This window comes from Nuphar pumila, chromosome 6 (genome assembly GCF_984573655.1).
Source record: "Nuphar pumila chromosome 6, dmNupPumi1.hap1.1, whole genome shotgun sequence".
Lineage (NCBI taxonomy): Eukaryota > Viridiplantae > Streptophyta > Magnoliopsida > Nymphaeales > Nymphaeaceae > Nuphar > Nuphar pumila.
In genome coordinates, this window is record NC_143254.1 from 104,730,879 (window position 1) to 104,754,704 (window position 23,826).

A 23,826-nucleotide genomic window follows, 5' to 3' on the forward strand; every position below is an offset into this window, starting at 1 on the left:
GGATTTACAGTGCGATATTCAATTGAAAATTTTATTTTTGCAAGTTGGAAGAATGGTAACATTTCTACGTATAGAAAAGAGTGGGACTTGTGGAAGTGATTGATTGATCCCTCTTCCAACATTATTATTGCCTCTTCTAGTAGGGACTTGGTTTTTTTCACATTCATGTATAGGTTAGAGGGCGTTTTAGCTTGGTTAGTGAACCAGTGTTACACTACTTGTACGGTTTCAACAGATTCAGAGTAAAATGGGTTTAAAAAATGTATAATATTTTACCCTGTGATCAGCTAGCATAGTGGGCTGTTCACAGTCGGATGCAAAACTTGGAAAGATAAACCCCTTGATCAGGTACCTGATATACATGATTTGTAAATAACCTTTTGTTGCTCTTGTAGTATATCAAATATATCGGTTGTGTGTGTATATATATATATATGTGTGTGTGTGTGTGTGTGAGAGAGAGAGAGAGAGAGAAAGAGAGAGAGAGAGAGAGAGAGAGAGAGAGAGAGATGTTTTCATCATCTTCGTATGCTCGTTTTTACTGTCACCCTCTGAGAACCATACTCATTTTCCGCTTTCGGTGATTTTCAAATGGATAGACGTTCTTGTGATTATGGGTATAATTGCATCTCATATTTTACTATCTGATTTCTTCTGCTTGTTAGTTGTATTTTTTAAGAGATGGGAAAGTGGGTGTGTTGTAATTTCATTTGGAGTGAAAGACCATAGCAAGTTTTGTGATTTTTCTCCTGTTATTGAATATCAGATTTGTGAGGAAGAGCAAATAGTTGAACTTCCCTTTTGTATGTAAATGATATTTTCTTGCAAGGGTATAATAGTACTTTTATATGGAAGATGGTGGTTTCCGTCTCCTGCAGTTTGCTTAATGGCCCTTTGATATTTTCTAAACCTTAAGCTGAATCTGTGAATATGACAAAAGTTAGGCACTTGTTGGCTAATAATTATTTCTAAGTTGGAGTTCAGAAAGGGTGACAGACGCTGCTCGTGGAGATTTTCGTAAACCGAGTAGGAGGTGAGACTTGGAGAGACAGGTCCAACCCTGGGGTCGCTTTAACTTAACCGAGGATTACCATAGGTCAATCCTGTCGATTATCGGGCATTGGCTTCGGCTGTCTGTCAGCAAAGCAAAGCAGCGACAACAACAGTAGTTGTGGCAGTGTTGGTGATGGTAGCACCAATCCCTTTTCCTTCATTTTGAGTTGAGCTTTTTCCAAGTTCTTCGATATGAGAATAGAGAGAAGAGAGAATACTCTTTGGCAATGATGCGGTTAGAGAGGTCCCATTTTTATATGCTCTCTTCGGGAGAGGTGTATAGATTGGTAGTGGTGATGAAACTTATGCAAAACTATTTTATGTTTTTTGGTATAGTATGATGTATATATATATATATATATATATATATATATAAACCCAATTAATAAACATGAAAGATATTAAGAATTTAAGAAAATAAAGGTGTTGTCATGGGCTTACTTTTTTCAATAAGCCAGTGCAGCATGATGGTTCTTCCTTACCGCTGCAAGCCTTCTTATCGCTCTGTCACGGGCCGAAGCAGGTTATATGTTCCCTCCCTCTCAAAGATGCACTGTTTTCTACAGTGCGTGTTCGGGGGTCCGAATGAGCACCACATATATAAGCACGTGAGGTTCGTATCCTCGTGTGTGTCAGCATCACTTTGCATCGGAGTCTAGTGAGATTGCAAAGACTTAAGTACCCTTTCCTGCCATTCTCGTCATGAAATGATGGTTTGAGAAAAGGACAAAAATGTCTTCCATCCAAAAAAAAGAAAACGATGGTTCAAAAAAAGAACAAAAATGTCCTCCATCCAGAAAGTCAAGGATGATGTTAACTCTTCAAAGTCCAAACATTCCATTTTTTCCCTAAGCCGTAAACTTTTGCACCATCCACTATAACAGAAGCTCCCTTTGACAATGCACCTTTTGTCATCGTCTGCTTCCACCGGAGCACCCTTTGCCATCGTCTGATGTCGCTAGAGCAACTTTTGCCATCGTCTGCTACCACTGAAGCACCCTTTGTCGTTGTCTATTTTCGCTGGAGCATCCTTTATCGTCGTTTGCGTAGTGACAACATCGTTGCTACCATCGGCTGCGTCTACCTTCTAGGTGTTTCTCCTCCACTGTCGAATTACCAAAACTCCTATCATTTCAGTGAGTTTCGTGTAAGGTTTTATTATTCAAATAAATTGATTTGTAAATCTGAATGATAAATCTTACAACTGGTTGTACTATTCATGCTAAATAACACCTATTTTCATACTAAAACAAATCGATTTGTACCTATCTACCTTCTGGGCATCGAAAAATAGTTAGCACAATTTGTTCTTATGAAGGCTAAATTTCTATAATGATTTGTACATTGGAATGCAACAATAATTTATATATTTAATGCAGTAATGATTTGTACGTTCGATGCAACAACGATTTATACATTTGAAATAGTAATGATTTAATAAAATTACCATAATTTGTACTTAAGATTGATAAATCGCACAACAATATTTACGTATGAAGCCCAAACGTTACAACAATATGTACTTATGAAGGTTGTAATTTCTACAATGATTTGTAAGTTTGAAGCAACAATGATTTATACATTTAAAGTAGTAGCGATGTGTATTTATGAAGTTACCTCGATTTGTACTTAATTTTGTTAAATCTTATAATGATGTTTACTTATGAAGCCAAATATTATGATGATTTGTAATGTTGGTGATTGTTTAACGAATGTGATAATTTTTATTATTATATACTTGGGGAGGCGGTTGTAACATATAATGATGCGGTTAAATTTATGTGTTGTGCAGGTTAACAATGTCTAAAGCTCGTCAGACAAGAAATCCCTCACTGTTCGATGGGATGACTATTAGAGAAATTATCCACCAGTCCCATCTATATGAGCGTTATGAAATGTATCAAAATATAATGAAGATTGAGAATGATAAAAACAGGGACAAAACATTGGAATTGTATAATGCGAAGTATTATCCATCAGATATTGAGGCTGAAGATCAAAGGAAGCATGAGAAAAAACTAAAGATGAAGAAGAAGACGAAGAAGAAGAAGAAGGATGATGAAGAGAAGGAAAAGCAAAAGAAGAAGGAGGAGAAGAATGAAAAGCAAAGAAAGAAAAGACAAATGAAGAAGGAGGAGGAGGAAGAGAGGGAAAGACAAAGGCAAAGAAAGAAGGCGGAGGAGAGGGAAAGGCAAAGTAATGAGGAGGAGAATGAAAAGCAAAGGAAGAAGGAGGAGAAGAATGAAAAGCAAAGGAAGAAGGAGGAGGAGAATGAAAAGCAAAGGAAGAAAAGGCAAATGAAGAAGGAGGAGGAGGAGGAGAGGGAAAGGCAAAGAAAGAAGGCAGAAGAGAATGAAAAGTAAAGGATTTCGCTCATGCTATACTGACACTGCTCTCTTTGTAAAAAATGCAGAATCTAGTATTGTTGTGCTTTTACTATATATTGATGATATGATTATTATAGGAAATGATCAAGTTGGTATTTGGAATGTTAAAAATATGTTAAAAGATAACTTTGATATGTCTAACTTAGGATTCCTAAGATACTTCTTAGGCATTGAAGTTGTATACTCTCCAAGAGGTTATATATTTTTGCAAATGAAGCTTGCTGCAGATGTGTGTTCTAAATCTGAGATTTCAGATGATAAGTGGGTGGAGACTCTTGAAGTGATCAATGCTAAATTAAGGCTGGAGGATGGTGTTATTTTAGAAGATCTCACACCTTACAAACAACTTATTGGTTCTTTCACATATTTGTCCATTACTAGACCAGACATTGCGCATGTTGTTCACTTTGCTAGCCAGTTTCAACCTGCTCTTACAATTGTACATGTGAGTGTCGTTTTACGGATTGTCAAATACATCAAAAATACCATCACTAAAGGGCTATTTTTTATCCTCAACCTCTTCCTTAAATTTACTTGCTTATAATGATGCAGATTGAGGAGGTAACCCTAATGACAGAATCTCAACTACTGGTCCTTGTATATTTTTAAGAGATTCTTTAATTGCCTGGAGATGCAAGAAGAAACAGAAGGTCTTGCTATCATCTTTTGAAGCTGAATACACGACAATAAAACTTGTATGAATACGAAGTCTTCTCAAAGATATGAGTGTAGACATCTCTGGACCTTCGAAGTTGTGTTGCGATAACAAAAGTGCAATTTATATAGCCAACAATCACACCTTCCATGAGCGCACTAAACACATAGAGATGGACTGTCATTATATTCGTGATGAATATCTGAGAGGAACAATCACCCTGCCATATGTCACATCTGAATATCAATTGACGAACTTCTTTACTAAAGCCCTTCCTATTCCCTATTTTATCTTCCTACTTAGCAAACTTTCGATCGTCTCCCCGTAAAGTTTGAGGGGGAGTGTTAAAATGTATGTACTCACATATATATATATATATATATATATATATATATATATATATATATATATATATATATATATGTGTGTGAAATACTTGATAGGGGTATTTTTGTCATTTCACATAGTTGTTTTAGAAACAACTATTTCTTGTTAAATAACATTTTTATTTTACTAATTTTTCTTTTTTCTTTTTTAGCTACCTTGGGGGTCCCACATAAGGACGTTGGGTCCCCAACGGTCATAAATATCACCGCTGGGGGCTCCCAACATCCCTATGGGGAGCCCCCAATAGCTCTCCTTTTTGCCTCTCTTTACTCGTATAAATAGGGGTCTTTCCCCTTGTATTCTTCAAGCTCTTGAGCTCCTTTTTAGTAAGAGAATTATTATTTTTAGTTGTTGCCTTCTTTAAGGCTTGTTTGTATTGTCCCATAGTGTACTTCTCTCTTATATCTTTCTCTTGTACTTATCCATTGTAGGACATTGTGAATGCACTAAGCGTTCTTTATATTTCCGCATACTTTGTTACTCACCACGTAGTTGTTAAAATATATGTATCATTACATATATATATATATATATAATACACCATAATACCCGATAGGGGTATTATGGTCATTTCACACAGTACCCGATAGGGGTACTTGTTTTTTTTTATTTTTTATTTATTTTCTGTAACTTTTTATTTTTTCTTTTTCTTTTTTATAATTTCTTTTAGCCACTTAAGGGGCCCCACCATAGAGTCGTTGGGCCCCCCAACGGTCATAATTGTGACCATTGGGGGCTCCCAACGACTCCATGGGAGCCCCCTTTTGTGGCTCTCCTTTTGCGGCCATGAGGCCTCCCTTCCTCTCCTTTTCTTTTGTATAAATAGGGGGTGAACCCCTTTGTATTTGATTCATTCGTGAGAGCTCTCTCTCTTTCAATAAAGAGACAATTATATTTTGTGTGGTGTTGTCCCTTTGTGGACTTGGCTATTGTCTCTTTTGTTTGTCCATTATAGGGCATTGTAAGTGCTTATAACACTCTTTGTATTTTCGCATCTCATTACATGATATCAGAGACACTCGGTTCTTAGAGGAAGAAGCGTGATACGTATATTTTTCATCTATTGTCTCCCTTCTTCTCACTTCTTGGTGGCATTATGGAAGCAAAGATTGATCTATCCTTCAAACTCAATGGAAAGAATTACATGATGTGGGCATCGGCAATATAGAGCAACCTCAAAGGTAAGAAACTTTGGGGTTATGTTATGGGTCCCATTCCAGAACCTAAATTGAAGCTCACAAAGACCGAAGGTGGACAAGAAAAGGCTCTTGAGGGAGATGCTCGCCTCAAAGCCATTGAAAATCACCAAAAAAAAGTTGAAGATTGGGAAAGCAATCACGCAAAAATCCTTGTTTGGTTTATGAACAATGTCGAACTCAAGGTATGTGCTAATATAGCTAAATTTCGCCGGGCAAATGGGGTTTGGTTTTTTTATGAAGGGTATGTATACCCAAAAGGATCTTGCAAGAGCATATTTCTTGCAAGAAAAAATTAGAACCACCAAACAAGGTGATTCATGTATTCAAGATTACTATAGTGCTTTAAACCCACTTTGGGATGAGTTGGCTCTTTTAGAGCCAAAATGGGTTGCTATAGAAGATGTCGAATTGAGACAAAAACAAGTAAAACAAGAACGATTGTTCCAATTCTTATTTGGGCTACGTCTCGAATTTGAGCAAGTGAGGTCATCACTTCTCCATATATCCACCTTTCCTCAAATAGAGGATGCCATTGTCGAAATCACCCAAGAAGAAACAAGGCTTGGCATGTGTAAGATAATTATGAAGTGCTTGCCATCTCCAAACCCGACAATAATGTAAAAACCTATAAATCCCTCCACTTTGGAAAACAAGGAAACTATAATGGAGGAAGAAAAATGATTGTATGTCATCATTGCTATGAACCGAGTCACATTAAACCCGTTTGCCCAAAGCTCAATGGAACTTTCAAGCCTAAGGTGGCCTCTCTTGAAGAATATACCACCAAAGAAGATGAAGGCAAGAATGAAGACCTCAAAGAAACCTTTGGTCAAATATCCATGGCTCTTCAACAAATCCTTAAAGCTACTTCCTCCACATTGGGTGCGGCCATTGCGTCTACATCATCACCCAGTACGTATTCTTGGATCTTAGACTCCGGAGCATCTTTTCATATGACCCCTCATGAGAATGCCTTAGTTGATGTGTGCACCAATTCAAAACGCTCTTGTGTTTCTACGGCAGATGGAACCTCTTTGAAAATCTCTAGTATTGGAACGCTAAACTCAAAAAATTCTCAAAATCTTTTTGTTCCAAATGTTAGAGTTGTCCTAAAACTAAATTTAAATCTTTTTTCAGTCTCCCAAATTGCCGATCATAGATGTGAAATATCTTTCTCATCTAATGGGTGCTTTGTGGAGGATCTTCGGTCCGGGAAGCGGATTGGGCAAGGCCATAGGAAGGGGGGCCTCTACTATATGGATCATCTAAACCTTTCTACAAACTATTTTTGTTCTTATGTCCAAGAAAAAAATATTGAAACTTGACATAAAAGTCTTGGTCATCCAAGCTATTCAAAAATGTATCTTTTTCCATTTGAAAACAAATTTTGTAAGGAAAAAGACATTGATTGCAAAGATCATATTTTTGGAAAAATGAAGTCTATTCCTTTTCCAACTAGAACGTTTCTCTCTTCAAGACCCTTTGAATTGGTGCACTCGGATGTTTGGGATCCATCTCCGGTCATGTCTAAAGGGGGTTACTCCTACTATGCCACTTTCATCGATGATTTTACTCGATATGTTTGGATCTATTTTCTTAGTTATAAATCGAAAGTATTTTCCTTCTTTAAAGAAATTCATATAAAAATTCAAAATCAATTTCAAAGTAATATATCTACTTTGAGAACCGATTCCGGTGGCGAATACTTATCTAATGAATTCCAAAATTATTTAACTCAAAATCGAATTTGTCATCAAAGATCATGTCCTAGAACTCCACAACAAAACGGACTAGCAGAAAGAAAACATAGGCATATCATAGAAACTGTTGGAACATTGCTTGTCTTTAGAAATATTCCAAAAAAGTTTTGGGCCGAAGCCGTCTTAACCTCAACATACCTAATCAATAGAATGCCTTATTCAAAATTAAAAAATGCCTTTCCTTATGAGAAACTTTTTAAATTTTCCCCGGATTTCAATCGTCTTTGTATTTTTGGTTGTAAATGGTTTGTTATCTTGCATAAGAGAGATAAGTTGTCTCCAAAGGCAATTGAATATGTTTTTCTAGGTTATGGGGAAAATAAAAAAGGCTATAGGTGTTTTGATTTCGAAAATGACAAACTATATGTTTCAAAAGATGTAACTTTCTTAGAAGATGAGAATGGTTTTGAACAAATAGAAAAATCAAATAAAAGTAATTATATGTTTTTACATGATCTTATTGATGACATAAATGATGATTCTATGGATCATCTTGAGAACCAAGAAGACACTTGTGATGTGTTCAATCTCGACATGTCACCATCAAGTGATGGTGATAGTAATGAAAATGTTAATGTTTACACCCGGAGAGATCAAGGAAGGCCTATTAGTGCCTTAGAAAAATACTCTCAAATTTTTGAATCTTCAGAAGAGTCCCCCATTCGTCACTCTTCTAGAGCATCAATACCCCCTAATAGGTTTGCTTCCTATGAGTCTTTGGCACCCAATTATTGAGCATGTTTGATAACCTTACATTCATATTATGAACCCGCTCACTATAATCAAGCTAAAACTCTTCCACGTTGGGTTGAAACAATGAAAATAGAATTAGATGCGCTAAAAAAGGATAATACTTGGGAAATAGTCAAACTACCTCTGCATAAAAAACCTATTGGATGTCGCTGGGTCTTTAAAGTTAAAACTAAAAGCGATAGATATTTAGAAAGATACAAAGCCAGGTTAGTAGCGAAGGGATATTCGCAGGAATATGAAATCGACTATGAGGAAACATTCGCTCCTGTAGCCCGAATGACTAGTGTTCGAACTCTAATAGTTGTTGCATCATAAAAAAAATGACCTATATATCAACTCGATGTGAAAAACACTTTTCTAAATTGGAATTTAAACGAAGAAGTATATATGGATCCACCACCTGGAATTAATATTGGCCAAGGTCAAACTCTTAAACTTTTAAAAGCCTTATATGGTCTTAAACAAGCCCCCAAGGCTTGGTGTGATCGTTTTAGTGATATCATAGTTAAATTAGGATTTCACTCATGTTATACTTGTAAAAGTATCTCTAACAAGATACTATGATCAAGACCTTAATATTCTTGATAATAGACTCTGCACACATGCACAATAAGAGCTCTTAGAACACTTGTGCACAAAGGCACAACTCATAAAGTCTCATAAATGCACAACGACATAAAGAATATTAGAGAAGCTTTATTAAACACTAGGGCTTTGACTCAAAGCCATGAAAATACTGTTAAATTATGTATATATATACATATACTTAATATATATACATACGTATATATATAAGTATATATATACATATTTCCTTTTTTTGTTTTCTTATTCTCCAAATACCTGATAGGGGTATATTAGTAAATTCTCATGTAATCCTTCCGCTTTTCCTTTTCTCTCCTTTTTTACTTTTTCTTTTTCCTTTTTTCTTTTGCATTTTGTAAGACTACAAGGGCCCCCAACAGTCATATTTATGACCGTTGGGGCTCCCAACGACTAGATGGGAGCCCCCTTGTGGTCCCTCCTCTATAAATAGCGGAGGCTTTCTCTTGTATTTGCAAGGGTTTTTTACCCTCTTCTTTCTTTCTTCAATAATATCCAACTTATTACTTTTAGTCATTTTTCCCTTTAGTGGGGTTTTTATATACATTTTTAGTGTTTGTGTTCTTGGCTCTTGAGATCACTCTTCAAGAGTGATTTGCTCTATTGGTGCTTCCGCCCCTTTTCATTACATGGTATCAGAGCAAGGTTGGTGATCGGGCTTCTCTTCTTTTTGGTGCCTTGGGACGTGTACCTCTCAAGCTTTTGAAGAAAGGAAGACTATTCGGTACCTATGGAGCGCGAATCTAAAGTGGAGCTCTCTTTTAAGCTCAATGAATCCAATTACCTTATGTGGGCCTCTGCTATGGAAAATCATCTAAGAAGTAAGAAACTTTGGGGTTTTGTTATGGGAACTACTCCCGAACCCTCTCTTGTTCTCACTAAAATTGAAAGTGGGATTGAAAAAGCTTTAGATGGCGATGAACGCATCAAAGCTATCAATGATCATCAATCCAAAGTTGAGGATTTGGAAAGTAACCATGCCAAAATTTTGGCATGGTTTATGAACAATGTGGACCTAAAAAATTGTGCCAACATTGCTAAATTTAGAAGAGCCAATGAGGCATGGTTCTTTCTTAAGGGTATGTATACCCAAAATGATCTAGCTAGACAATTTTTTTGTCAAGAAAAAATTCGTTCTACTAGACAAGCGGATATGAGTGTCCGTGATTACTTTAGTTCTTTAACCCCTCTTTGGGATGAGCTTGTTCTTCTTGAGCCCAAATGTGTGGCTCCAGAAGATATTGAGTTGAGAAGAGAACAAATTGAAAAAGAGCATTTTTTTCAATTCCTTCATGGTTTTCGGCTGGAATTTGAACAAGTTAGGGCATCCCTTCTCCATAGAAGTAAAGCCTTACCCATTGAAGATGCTCTTGCCGAAGTATGCCAAGAAGAAACTCGTCTTCGCATAAGTATCAAGAGTGATGAAGTTTTGGCCATTACTAGGCCCAGATCAAATGTAAAAGCATATAGACCTCCCCACTTTAACAAAAATAATGGCTATAGAAAGGGAATGATTTGTCACTATTGTAATGAACCGAGACATATCAAGCCGGTTTGCCCAAAGCTTAAGGAAAAAGTGGCCGCGGTTGGAGAAAATTCTCCAAAGAAGGAAGAAGAAAGTGTCAAAGAAGGAGATATCAAAGAAACTCTTAATCATATCTCCGAAGTTCTCCAACATCTTATCAAGACTTCTTTATCTTCAACATCAGGAGCCGCCATCACCTATTATTTATCTTCAACATCAGGAGCCGCCATCACCTATTATTCATCACCTCCAGGTATGTGGATACTAGATTCTGATGCTTCTTTTCATATGACATCTCATAAAAACTCTCTTTCTAATGTTTCTTCCGAACCCATACCTTCTTATGTTTCAACGGCCGATGGGACATCTTTAAAAATTGAAAGTATTGGAACACTTGATTTTAAAACTTCTCAAAACTTTTTTGTTCCTAAAGTAAGAGTCGTTCCAAAAATTAATCTAAATCTTTTTTCCATTTTCCAAATCACCGATCATGGATGCTAAGTCTCTTTCTCACCTAAAGATTGCACTGTGCAGGATCTTCAGTCAGGGAAGCTGATTGGGCAAGGCCATAGAAGGGGTGATATTTATTTTATGGACTTTTTGACTCTTCCATCAGTCATTTTGCAATCTTATAAAGGGCAAAAGTATTGGAATTTGGCATGAAAGACTTGGTCATCCAAATTTTGTAAAGATGTCTCTTTTTCCTTTTTTGAACAATACTTGTAAAGACAAACACATGACTTGTAAAGATTGCATTTTTGGGAAATCTAAAGCTATTCCATTTCCTCAAAGAAATTATGTCACCACTCGGCCTTTTGAACTTGTTCATTCCGATGTATGGGAACCTTCCCCTATTTTATCCAAAGGAGGATTTTTGTACTATGTGGTCTTTATTGATGAGTTCACTCGATTTACATGGATATACTTCTTAAGTTACAAATCCGAAGTTTTCTCCTTTAAAGAATTTCATGTAATGGTTAAAAATCAATTTTTAGGAAATCTATCCATTCTTAGATCCGATTCGAGAGGCGAATTTATGTCCAATGAATTTCAAATCTATTTGAAAGAAAATGGTATTTGCCATCAACGTTCTTGTCCAAACACTCCGCAACAAAATGGTCTTCGGAAAGAAAGCATAAACACATAATAGAAACCACAAGAACGTTATTAATTTCAAAAAACATTCCAAAATCCTTTTGGGCCGAAGCGGTTCTAACTTCAACATATCTTATCAAGAGAACCCCTTCATCACCTTTGAAAATTCTTTCTCCATTTGAAAAACTTTACAATATGTCTCCCGATTATAAAAGACTAAGAATTTTCGGATGTAAATGCTTTGTTCTAACTCACAAAAATAATAAACTTTCTTCAAGGGCAATTGAATGTATTTTCTTAGGATATGGAGAAAAACAAAAAGGCTATCGATGTTTTGACATATTAAAAAACAAACTTTATATCTCAAAAGATGTCACATTTTTGGAAGAAGAAAATGGTTTTTCGCATAAACCAAATGAAAATATTGATTACTCCTTTTTATTTGACTTGTTGCCTCAAGAAAAGGTCGTAGAGGATCATTTTGAACCTCCAAATGATAACCAAAATTTAGAAGAAAATATACCAAGGCAAACACAAGTCTACTCTAGAAGAAATGAAAGTAATCCTCCTTGTGCCCTTGTAAAATTCTCTCAAAATGAGTCGATTGAAGAATCCTCTCAAAGAAGATCAAATCATATTTCTAAAATATCAAATAGATTTGTATCTTATGATTCTTTTTCTCCAAATTTTCGAGCAAGTCTGCTAGCCCTTCACTCATTTCATGAATCGTCTAATTATAATGATGCTAAACAATATGCTCATTGGAATGAAGCAATGGAACTAGAACTTAATGCACTTAAAAGGGCACAAACTTGGGAAATCATTGATCCAACCAATGGCAAGAAGCCCATTGGATGTAGATGGGTTTTTAAAGTAAAAACTAAGAGTGATGACTCTTTAGAAAGATATAAGGCTAGGTTAGTAGCCAAAGGGTATGCTCAAGAATATGAGATGGATTATGATGAAACTTTTGCCCCAGTTGCTCGAATGACTAGTGTTCGAGCTCTTATTGCAATAGCCTTTATTAAAAAATGACCAATTTTTCAACTTGATGTTAAAAATGCCTTTTTAAATGGAAGTTTGAGTAAAGAAGTTTATATGGAACCACCTCCGGGTATGAATTTAAATGGTAAAATTTTAAAATTAAAAAAGGCCTTGTATGGAGTTAAGCAAGCTCCTAAAGCTTGGTATGACAAGTTTAGTAATGTATTAATCAATTTGGGATTTACTTTTGTTATACTGACACTGCTCTATCTGTTAAGAAAACAGGTGATTTTATTGTTATTCTACTGTTGTATGTTGATGATATGATTATCACTGGGAGTGACAAAAAGGGGGTAAATGATGTGAAGTCTATGTTAAAGGAAACTTTTGATATGTCTGACCTTGGATTCTTGAGATATTTTTTAGGAATTGAAGTGGCTTACTCCTCCCGAGGATACATTCTATCTCAAATGAATTTAGCAGCATACATTTGTACCAAGTCAGGAGTATCTGATGAAAAGAAAGTTGAGACTCCCGAAGTTATCAATGCAAAACTGAGACTTGAGGATGGTGTTCTAATTGAAGATCCAACCCCCTATCGTCAATTAATTGGATCTCTCACTTATTTATCCATCACCCGTCCAAATATAGCTCATGCGGTTCATGCTGCAAGCCAGTTTCAGCATGCACCTACTTCAGTTCATATGGCGGCCGTGATGGGAATTGTGCGATACATCAAAAATACCATCTCCAAAGGGCTCTTCTTATCCTCTTCTTCATCTCTTGAATTAACTGCTTTTATTGGTGCTGACTGGGGAGGAAATCCCAATGATCGTATCTCAACTATTGGTCTTTGTGTTTTTTTAGGTGAATCTCTCATTTCGTGGAGATGCAAGAAGCCGCAAAAGGTCTCACTATCATCCACTGAAGCTGAATATCAGGCCATGACAATGACAACTATGAAAATTGTATGGCTTAGAAGTCTCTTTGGTGACATGGGCGTCCTCATTTCCTCTCCCACCACTCTCTGCTGTGATAACAAAAGTGCGATCTATATTGCAAGCAATCATACTTTTCACGAGCGGATAAAGCATATCGAAATGGATTGCCATTATGTTCGAGACGAATATCTCAGAGGAACTATCACATTACCATACGTTCAGAATGTCAACTGGCTGACTTCTTCACCAAAGCGCTCCCAACTCCACGATTTATGTTTCTTCTTAGCAAACTTTCAGTCTTCTCCCCGTAAAGTTTAAGGGGCGTGTTAAATTATGTGTATATAAATATATATATATATATATATGTATATATATACATATTTCCTTTTTTGTTTTCTTATTCTCCAAATACTCTATAGGGGTATTTTGGTAAATCCCCATGTAATCCTTCCCCTTTTCCTTTTCTCTCCTTTTTTACTTTTTCTTTTTTCTTTTGCATTTTGTAAGACTACAAGGGGCCCCACTCATCTTGTCGTTGGGGCCCCCAACGACTAGATGGGAGCCCCCTTGTGGTCCCTCCTCTTTGGTTTCCTCCTCTATAAATAGAGGAGGCTTTCTCTTGTATTTGCAAGGGTTTTTTACCCTCTTCTTTCTTTCTTCAATAATATCCAACTTATGACTTTTAGTCATTTTTCCCTTTAGTGGGTTTTTTATATACATTTTTAGTGTTTGTGTTCTTGGCTCTTGAGATCACTCTTTAAAAGTGATTTGCTTTATTGGTGCTTCCGCCCCTTTTCATTACAAATACAAGAGGGGTGAAGCACCTATTTATAACCTCATAAAGGAGCCACATAGGGGGCTCCCAAGAGAGTCATTGGGAGCCCCCAACGGTCACATATGTGACCGTTGGAGGCTCCCCAACGACTCTTTGGGGAGCCTCCCTATGTGGCACAAATAACAAAAATGAAAAAAAGGAAAAGAAAGAAAAAGAAAAAAGAAAAAAGAAAAAAGAAAAAAAAGAATTAAAAAAAGGTTACAATCATATTCCAAATGGAATATGCATAAAACAGGAATTTACATAAATACCCTTTTTGGGTGAAAGATGAGACAAAAAAGAAATAGGTAAATATATTTATATATATAGATAGAGATACATATACATATATACATTGTACATGTGTATATGTATCTTTATATATATATATATATATATATATATGAGATTACAATGTTGATAGATAATTTAACACCCCCCCTTAAACTTAGGGCATGATGACCGAAAGTTTGACAAGGAGAAAGTTGAATCGGGGTGCACATAAAGCTTTGTTGAAGAAATCCGCCAACTGATATTCTGAAGTAACATAAGGTAGATCAATGACTCCTTTTAGATAGGCTTCACGAACATAGTGACAGTCCATTTCAATGTGCTTAGTCTGCTTGTGGAAAGTATGATTTTTGACAATATAAATTACGCTCTTGTTATCACATCATAGCTTAGTGGGCCCTTCAATAGTGATCCCTATGTCTTCAAGCAGCTGATGGATCCATACAATTTCCATGGTAGTAGTTGCCATGACACGATATTCAGCTTCAGTCGAAGATAGAAAAACTTTTGTTGCTTCTTCTATCTCCACGAGATCAGTGAATCACCTAAGAACACACAAAAACTGGTGGTGGAGTGATAGTTATTTGGGTCACCTCCCCAATCAGAGTCAATATAAGCAATTAATTTTAAGTCAGAAGAAGATGACAAAAAAACTCTCTTATTTAGAGTACCTTTTATGTATCTTATGACTCGCAAGATGACACTCATGTGGACATAAGTTGGTGCATGCTGAAACTGGCTTGCAGTATGGACTACATGAGAGATATCTGGTCTGGTGATACTCAGATACATTAATGAACCAACAAGCTTCTGTAGGGAGTAGGGTCCAAAAGGGGGACACCATCATTAATCTTCATTTTAGCTCATACTATAGCAGGAGTTTCACAAACCTTCTCATCCGTAATACCTGACATGCTCGTCCGTAATACCTAACATGTTAATGTACTCACATAGAGGGTATTTCTTATCTCAAACTAAGCTTCAGTCTATTGTCCATTCTAGTACCAAATTTGAATATTGATCTCTTATTAAAGCATCTACTTAATTTACCTGCGTAAAGTTACTTCTTATAGAGTTGAGTGCAGCTAATACTGGCCCTCCAACAATATGGTCTTACAATATTGATGTATCTTGCTGCTTACCCAATTTTTTCACAATTGCAATAAACATATTAAGGACTTGTTTGCAACATTTATGATTTTGTAACTTTCACGGGTTTCTTGTGATTCTGAATCACATTTTAGAACTTTTACAAAGGCATTGCAAACTTGCAAAAATGCAACCCGTGAATGTGATTCTCATCTATGAATGTTGAAGCCTCAAAACTTGTGAAAGTTTTACACAAGTCTGACATTGTATAAAGCTTTCACAAGCATTAATGCTTAGCTGTGAATGTGTTAAAGTAATGACATGACACATTCCTACATAATAGATTTTCACACAAGTCAAATTCACTACCTAAAAGCAAACATGAGAAAGTTAATGCTTGAGAATGTGAATCACATAAATCACTTTCAAAGGGACAACTTTTACAGCTACAGTAACCTGTTACCAAAACAAACATGCCCTAAAATTGATATTCACTTTGTTAATTACTCAAGACCAGATTGTAGATGTTCTCACTAAACCTCTATCCTTAGCTCGATCTTCTTTTCTTAGAGGCAAGCTCAGTGTTCATCATGGAATGTTTATCTTAAGGAAGGTTGTTAGAGCTCTAAAATCAGATCTATATCCACCCAATGTACTTTGAATGAAGATAGGGACACTAAAAAATAATTCAAAACTGGCACCTCAAGGAGCGATAGAAGATTGTGCTTTCAAAACCATAATCTAATCTTACTAAATTTTTTTGTGTATCATATCCTTAAATTTAAGAACAAATTATAGCAAGGAGATGAATAATGTCCTCACTTTTGTAAAGTAATGTTTCATTATAAATATTACAATCTGTCTCTATCAAACACATGATAGAGAGGTCAAAATCCGTGTTGATTCTGGCTCTTTTGATCAAGATTGGTAGTTGGGTCCATTATATCCTCGATATGTCAAGTGATAAATTTTGGATACATTGACATCATGTGGTTGGTGGTCATTATTCAGGTCATGAACTTTTCAAGCTCCAATGATCATTTACAGCTTTGAGAGGTCTCCCACAGCCTCATCCTCGGCTTAAGATCATGCTACTCAAACCCTTGCTCACAAAGCATTCCTCGAGTCTAGGTCTAGTTGGGTGTCCAATGGTTATCTTCTCTTCATTGTAGAGGCTATGTGCATATTTGACTCTAGTTATGAAGTGTTTGTGGCTTTTATTCTTAGAAAGCAAGTGGGGAGCAATTGTGCATGAAAAAATGGATTTGGCTACTGACAGTACATGTTTGTGAATTTGGAAGGAAGAGCAAGTCAAGATGTGTAATGATGATTTTATATTGGAACAAACAAGAATTTAGTTAACAAGAGTTTTGGATTCATGAAATCTCTTTCAAAATAGGAGATTTTTAGGAATCTTAGATTTGTATACAAATGCTTAACAAAACAAGATAAATAAATAATTGTGTGCATGTATTAAGTCATTGGTGCCAAAGACCGAAACCATTGTTATATTAAACACTTGAACATTTAAAGCTATCAAGGCCAACATGATGACTATTAACTTCTGTTAGAGTGTATATATATGTCTTGGTGTAATAAGTAAAGCCCATTAGGGGTATTTTAGTCATTTCCTCTTATGTAATTAGTTATGTTCATTAGGGGTACTTTAGGGTTTTCTTTTTATATTTTATTCATTTTATCAAAGGCATTATAGACCTTATAATGCCTTTGAAATAGAGCTGTTGGGAGTGCTCCTAACGGCTATATTTCTAGCCGTTGGGAGCATTCCCAATGGCTCTTGTTGCTCCTTTTTGTGTATAAATAGGGGATGAATCCCCTCTTATATGTTATGCTTGTTCTCAGGCTGTCTCTCAATAAATCCTATATATTTTTTGTTTTCTCTGCATTGTGTGTGTGATTGTATCTTGACCCATAAGTGGTCTCCATTTGTGTGTGTTGTACTTGTCCATAAGAGGTATTTGTTTGTGTTCTTTGTATCTCATTACATGATATCAGAGATAGAAGTGAAGGAGTTTTCATTCAAGAGTACGTGAAGGAGGAACATGTGTTCGTGAACTTCATTGCCTCGGAGAGCTCGTCATCAACTTCCACCTTCTCTATCTATTTCTTCTTTCTACCTCTTCTCCTCTTCTCTCTTCTCTTGGTATGATGGCCAAAAAAGTTGTTACGGTTCCCATTAATTTTGATGAGAAAAACTCTAATATGTGGGCTACTGCCATTAAAAGGATTTTAATAGGCAAGGTTTTGTGGGAATATGTTGATGGTTCCTTTTTGGAACCTCAACCTATTCTCACCAAATCTACTTGTGGTGAAGATGGAGTAATCAAAGAAAAAACTCCCAAGGGTAATGAGAGAGAAAAGGTTCTCTTTGAATACAAAAAAACCTTTAAAGCATGAGAAGTTAGACATGTTTAGGTTTTATCCCTTTTTATGAGAAGTATGTATGAAGAACCTTGTGAGAATATTTTGAAGTTTGAAAGAGCCAATAAATCGTGGGTTTTTATTAAACAAACCTATACTCAAAATGATGTTGCACATAAATGGGAGTTGCAAGATATGACACACAATTGTAAATAAGGTGAAAAAATTGTGAGAGAGTACTATGGTACTCTCAAGAGATTATGGGACCAAATGGCTAAAATGGAGCCTATTTGTGATACTCCTAATGATGTTTGCCAATGGAAGAACCAAATACTTGGTGAGCAATTTTTTCAATTCATGAGAGGCTTTAGGCCTGAGTTTGAACATGTTCGGGGATCTGTTATTCACTGCAAGAAAGAAGAACTTCCTCCTTTACGTGAGATTTTGGCCCAAGTTTGCATGGAAGAAATTAGGCTAAAATCCATGACTGAATCTAAGGAGCCTAATGACAATGTGTTGGCAGTATCTAGACCTTGTGCCAACACTTATTCTTACAAGCCTCCTCATTTTTTCAGAAATAACTTTTGGGAGGAAACGCAACAATGATTGAAAAAAATGATGGGAGAAAGGGAAAATTATTTGTCATAATTGTGGTGAACCAAGGCAGATCAAGCCTTTTTGCTTAGAATTCAAAGGAAAGGATGAGAAAAGAGTGGCAATCTTAGAGGATTCTCAAGAAAACAAAGATACAACCAATATAGATCCTCGATCTTTTGGAGTCATGTCATTGTCTCAACTTGTTGAAGCCCTACAACAGCACCTCAAAAACTCATCCTCTTTAACCGTTGCCACACAATCTTCCTCCTCACCTCTTGGTAAGATGTATTGGTTCCTAGTTTTCGGTGTTTCTTTTCATGTGACCCCTAATAACTCTATGCTATCTAATTGTAGTATTAATTCAAGTAGATCTAAGGTTTTTACCGCCAACGGTTCCTCATTTGTATTAAAGGGATTTAGAATTTTAAAAATTCTTTGAGTTTTCTCGTTCCAAAAGTCGAAATTGTTTTAAAACTTAATTTAAATATTCTTTCAGTTTTCCAAATAACTGATCACAGTTGTAGTATTTCCTTCACACCTAACCGTTGTTCCATACAAGATCTCCAGTTCGGGAAGCAAATTGATGAAGGATATAGGGAAGGAGAATCTTTACTACATGGGTCGGTTGATCATTCCCAAAGATGATTTTTGTCTTAATGTACCAAAATTGGATATTGTTTTGTGGTATCAAAGACTAGGACATCCTAGCATTTCTAAGTTATCCAATGTATCTCATTTGAGAAATTTTTGTAATGAAAAATTGGAATGTACTAATTGTATTCTTGAGAAAATGAAAGTCATTCCTTATCAAGAGAGGATATTTTTTGCTTCCAAACCACTTGAATTAATACACTCGGATGTTTGTGGTCCTGCTCTTGTTGCCTCTAAAGGAGGATTTACTTATTATGTGATTTTTGTGAATGATTATTCTCGTTTCACTTGGATTTACTTTCTTAGGCACAAATATGAAGTTTTTGAAACTTTCAAAACCTTTCATACTCTTGTTAGAGATCTCCTTAAACCAATATTTATATATTCCGATATGATTCATGGAGAGAATATATGTCAAAAGATTTTAAAAATTATTTGAAAAATCTCAGCATTTTACATCATTCAGACTAATGACTTTTGAATGTAAATGTTTTGTTACAAACTTTCACCAAGAGACATTCCTTGTGTTTTTTTTGGTTATGGAGAAAGAAAAAAGGATTTAGATGTTATGATTTTAAACATGATAAACTATATATATCAAGGAATGCTACCTTTATAGAGCAAAAAAGTTTCTTTGAGTCAAATGTGCCTATTAAAGAAAATGATGATTACTCTTTTCTTGAATTATTTCCTAAATGTAATGATGATGTGTTAAACAACAATGATGTTGTTAATGATGAACCCCAATCCAACATCCAGTGTGGTGAGTCTAATGACAGTGATGGTGAACCTCTAGTTATTCAATATAGAAGAACTCATGATAGACATCCAAATGCCTTAGAACAATATTCTAGCATAGAATATCAAGAATCAAGCACTATTATGAAATTTGAAAGAACACATAGGCCTCCAGGTAGATATGTATCCTACAAAAATTTTACTCTTCAATATAGAGCTTGTCTAGCCAAGATATTTTCTTATTTTGAACCCTCGCCAAGAATTATCTCGAATGGCTGAGTACTATGAATGATGATAGAAGCCTTAGAAAAGTCTAAAACCTAGGATAAAAAGAGTCTTCCTCGTGGAAAGAAGACAATAGAATGTAGATGGGTATTTAAAATTAAAACCAAGAGCGATGAAACTTTAGAGAGGCATAAGGCTAGATTAGTGGCTAAGGATTATGTTAATGTGTGTATATATATATATATATATATATATATATATATATATATATACACACACACACACACATCCACATCCACTGAGGGCATTTTGGGTGATGTGTTAAACAACAATGATGTTGTTAACGATGAACCTCAATCCAACATCCAGTGTGGTGAGTCTAATGATATTGATGGTGAACCTCTAGTTATCCAATATAGAAGAACTCGTGATAGACATCCAAATGCTTTAAAACAATATTCTAGCATAGAAAATCAAGAATCAATCACTACTATGAAATCTGAAAGAACACATAGGCCTCCAAAAAAAATTTACTCCTCAATATAGAGCTTGTCTAGCCAAGATATTTTCTTATTTTGAACCCTCGTAATACATCCGGGCCATGCATTATCTTGAATGGATGAGTACTATGAATGATGATAGAAGCCTTGGAAAAGTCTAAAACCTGGGATAAAAAGAGTCTTCCTCATGGAAAGAAGACAATAGAACGTAGATGGGTATTTAAAAATCAAGAGCGATGAAACTTTAGAGAGGCATAAGGCTAGATTAGTGGTTAAGGATTATATATCTATATTTACACACACACACATCCACCAAGGGCATTTTGGTCATTTCTCTTATACATTCACAATGAGTGTATATTTGTATTTGTATTTTTTCTTTTTATTGTAAAATAGGTATTTGTAAAGGGCATTATTGGAATGCTTATTAAGAGCTGCTCCAGTGTTGTGAAAAGCGTTGAGGCGTGGCGAGGCACTCCACCAAAAACCGAGGCAAGGCGTAAGCCTCAAGGCGTAAAGCATAAGCCTCAATTTTTTTTTTGAAAACTTAAAAAATATTATAAAAAAGATCTAAAAATACAAATAAATAAAGAAATGCTTTATTGATTAAATAACAATCAATAAGAAATAGAAAATCTCAAATAAGTACTAAAAAATATGAGATTAACATATAAAAGTAACTAAAAACTGATTACATAACTGGAAAATATATGAGAATAACCAAAAAAAGTTAAAATATACTAATAAACTGATTACATAACTGAAATAACTGGAAAATATATGAGATTAACCAACAAAAGTTAAAATATATGAGATTATTCTAAAAAATATGAGATTAACATATAAAAGTAACTAAAAAACTGATTACATAACTGGAAAATATATGAGATTAACCAAAAAAAAAGTTAAAATATACTAAGAAACTGATTACATAATTGAAATAACTAGATAATATATGAGATTAACCTACAAAAGTTAAAATATATGAGATTGTTCTAAAAAATATGAGATTAACATATAAAAGTAACTAAAAACTGATTACATAACTGGAAAATATATGAGATTAACCAACAAAAGTTAAAATATACTAAGAAACTGATTACATAACTGAAATAACTGGAAAATATGAGATTAACCTACAAAAGCTAAAATATATGAGATTATTCTAAAAAATATGAGATTAACATATAAAAGTAACTAAAAAACTGATTACATAACTGGAAAATATATGAGATTAACCAACAAAAGTTAAAATATATTAAGAAACTAATTACATAACTGAAAAATATATCAGATTAACCAACAAAAGTAAAAATATACTAAGAAACTGATTACATAACTGAAATACTGGAAAATATATGATATTAACCTACAGAACTCTTATTGATTATGTCTCATAAGTCTTGTTGTAAAAATAAATAAATATGCGCCTTGAGGCACAGAGGGCCGCACCTCAAGGCGAGGCGCGCCTTTTGCGCCTCAAGGCGCGTTTTTGATAACACTGAGCTGCTCTATAGAGCCTCATCTTGTATATAAAGGGGTGATCCCCTCCTCTCCTTGTACTCTTCTTCTTCAAGGGTTTTCCCCTAATACTATACACATTTTTTATGTGCATTTGAGCCCTTAAGTGGCTTATTTCATTATTTCTTTTGTGTTGGACTCATAAGTGGCCATCTCTCATGTTGGGTTTTGCCCATAAGTGGCACTTTGAAGAATGATATTGAATCGTGACAGGTTATTTCTAGGAGTATGGAATAAATTTTGATGAAACGCTTGCCGCAGTAGCTAGAATGACTTTCGTTACAACTCTTATAGCTGTAGTTGTCATTAGATTTTGGTCTATTTATCAAATGGATGTCAAGAATGCCTTCCTCAATGGTGAATTGAAGGAAGAAGTTTATATGGACACATCTTCTAGATATGAGGTTCATGTTGGAAAGGTGCTTTACTTAAGGAAAACCCTTTATGGATTGAAATAGACACCTAAAGCTTGATATGATCGTTTTAGTTCTATTATGGTTAAACTAGGTTTTACTTCCTGTTATACTGCCACTGCTATGTTTATTAAGAGATCTGATCAAAGTATTGTTATCATTCTTCTCTATGTTGACGACATGATCATCATTGGAGGAGACACACAAGGAGTTATTTTTATTAAGAATGTTTTAAAACAATGCTTTGAAATGATTGATTTAGGCTTTATTATGCATTTTTTAGGGATTGAGGTTGCATATTTTGCTCGTGGTTATTTTTTGACTCTATCCAAGTTTGCTTCTGACATCATAGACAGGTCGGAATTACAAATGAGAAAATGGTGGGCACTCCTAAAGTGCTAAATGCAAAAATGAACATAGATGATGACACACCTCTAGATGATCCTACTCCTTACCGCCAAATGATTGAGGCCTTTATATACTTAACCATTACTAGACCTGATATCTCACATGCAGTCCATACAACCAGTCAATTTCAACATTCCTCTACCACTGTGCACATGAGTGTGGTTATGCATATTATTAGATATTTACAAAATTTTGTTTCTAAGGTGATTTTTTTTGTCTTCTTCCTTCCCACTTGAATTAATTGCTTATATTGACTCTGACTAGTGAGGATATTCTAATGATAGACGCTCAACTACAGGTTTCTGTGTGTTTGTAGGTGACTCATTGGTGTCCTAGAAATGCAAAAGCAACATCTAAAATTATGCGGTTAAGAAGATTATTGGAAGATATGAGGGTGCATATACCAACCAGCACCTTCAAGGTTATGCTGTGACAATAAAAGCACTATCTATATAGCCGAAAATCACACGTTTTATGAGCAAGCCAAACATATTGAAATTGATTGCCACTATGTTGTGAAAAGTACCTGAAGAAGACCATCATCCTGCCTTATTTTGTATCTAAATTTCAATTGGCCGACTTTTTACGAAAGTTCTTCTTTCTCCTTGGTTTCATTTTTTGCTTCATAAACTTTCGGTGATTACACCGTAAGTTTGAGGGGGAGTGTTAAAGTATATATATATATATATATATATATATATATATATATATATATATATATATATATATATATATATATATATATATAGTAGAGCGTAGGTGCTTGAACATTAGGTGTTTGTGATACGTGCTTGATGGGTTTTTCTGCTCTTTCGGTGTGTTTTTTGCAATTTTGACCCCATAAATGTGTTGGGC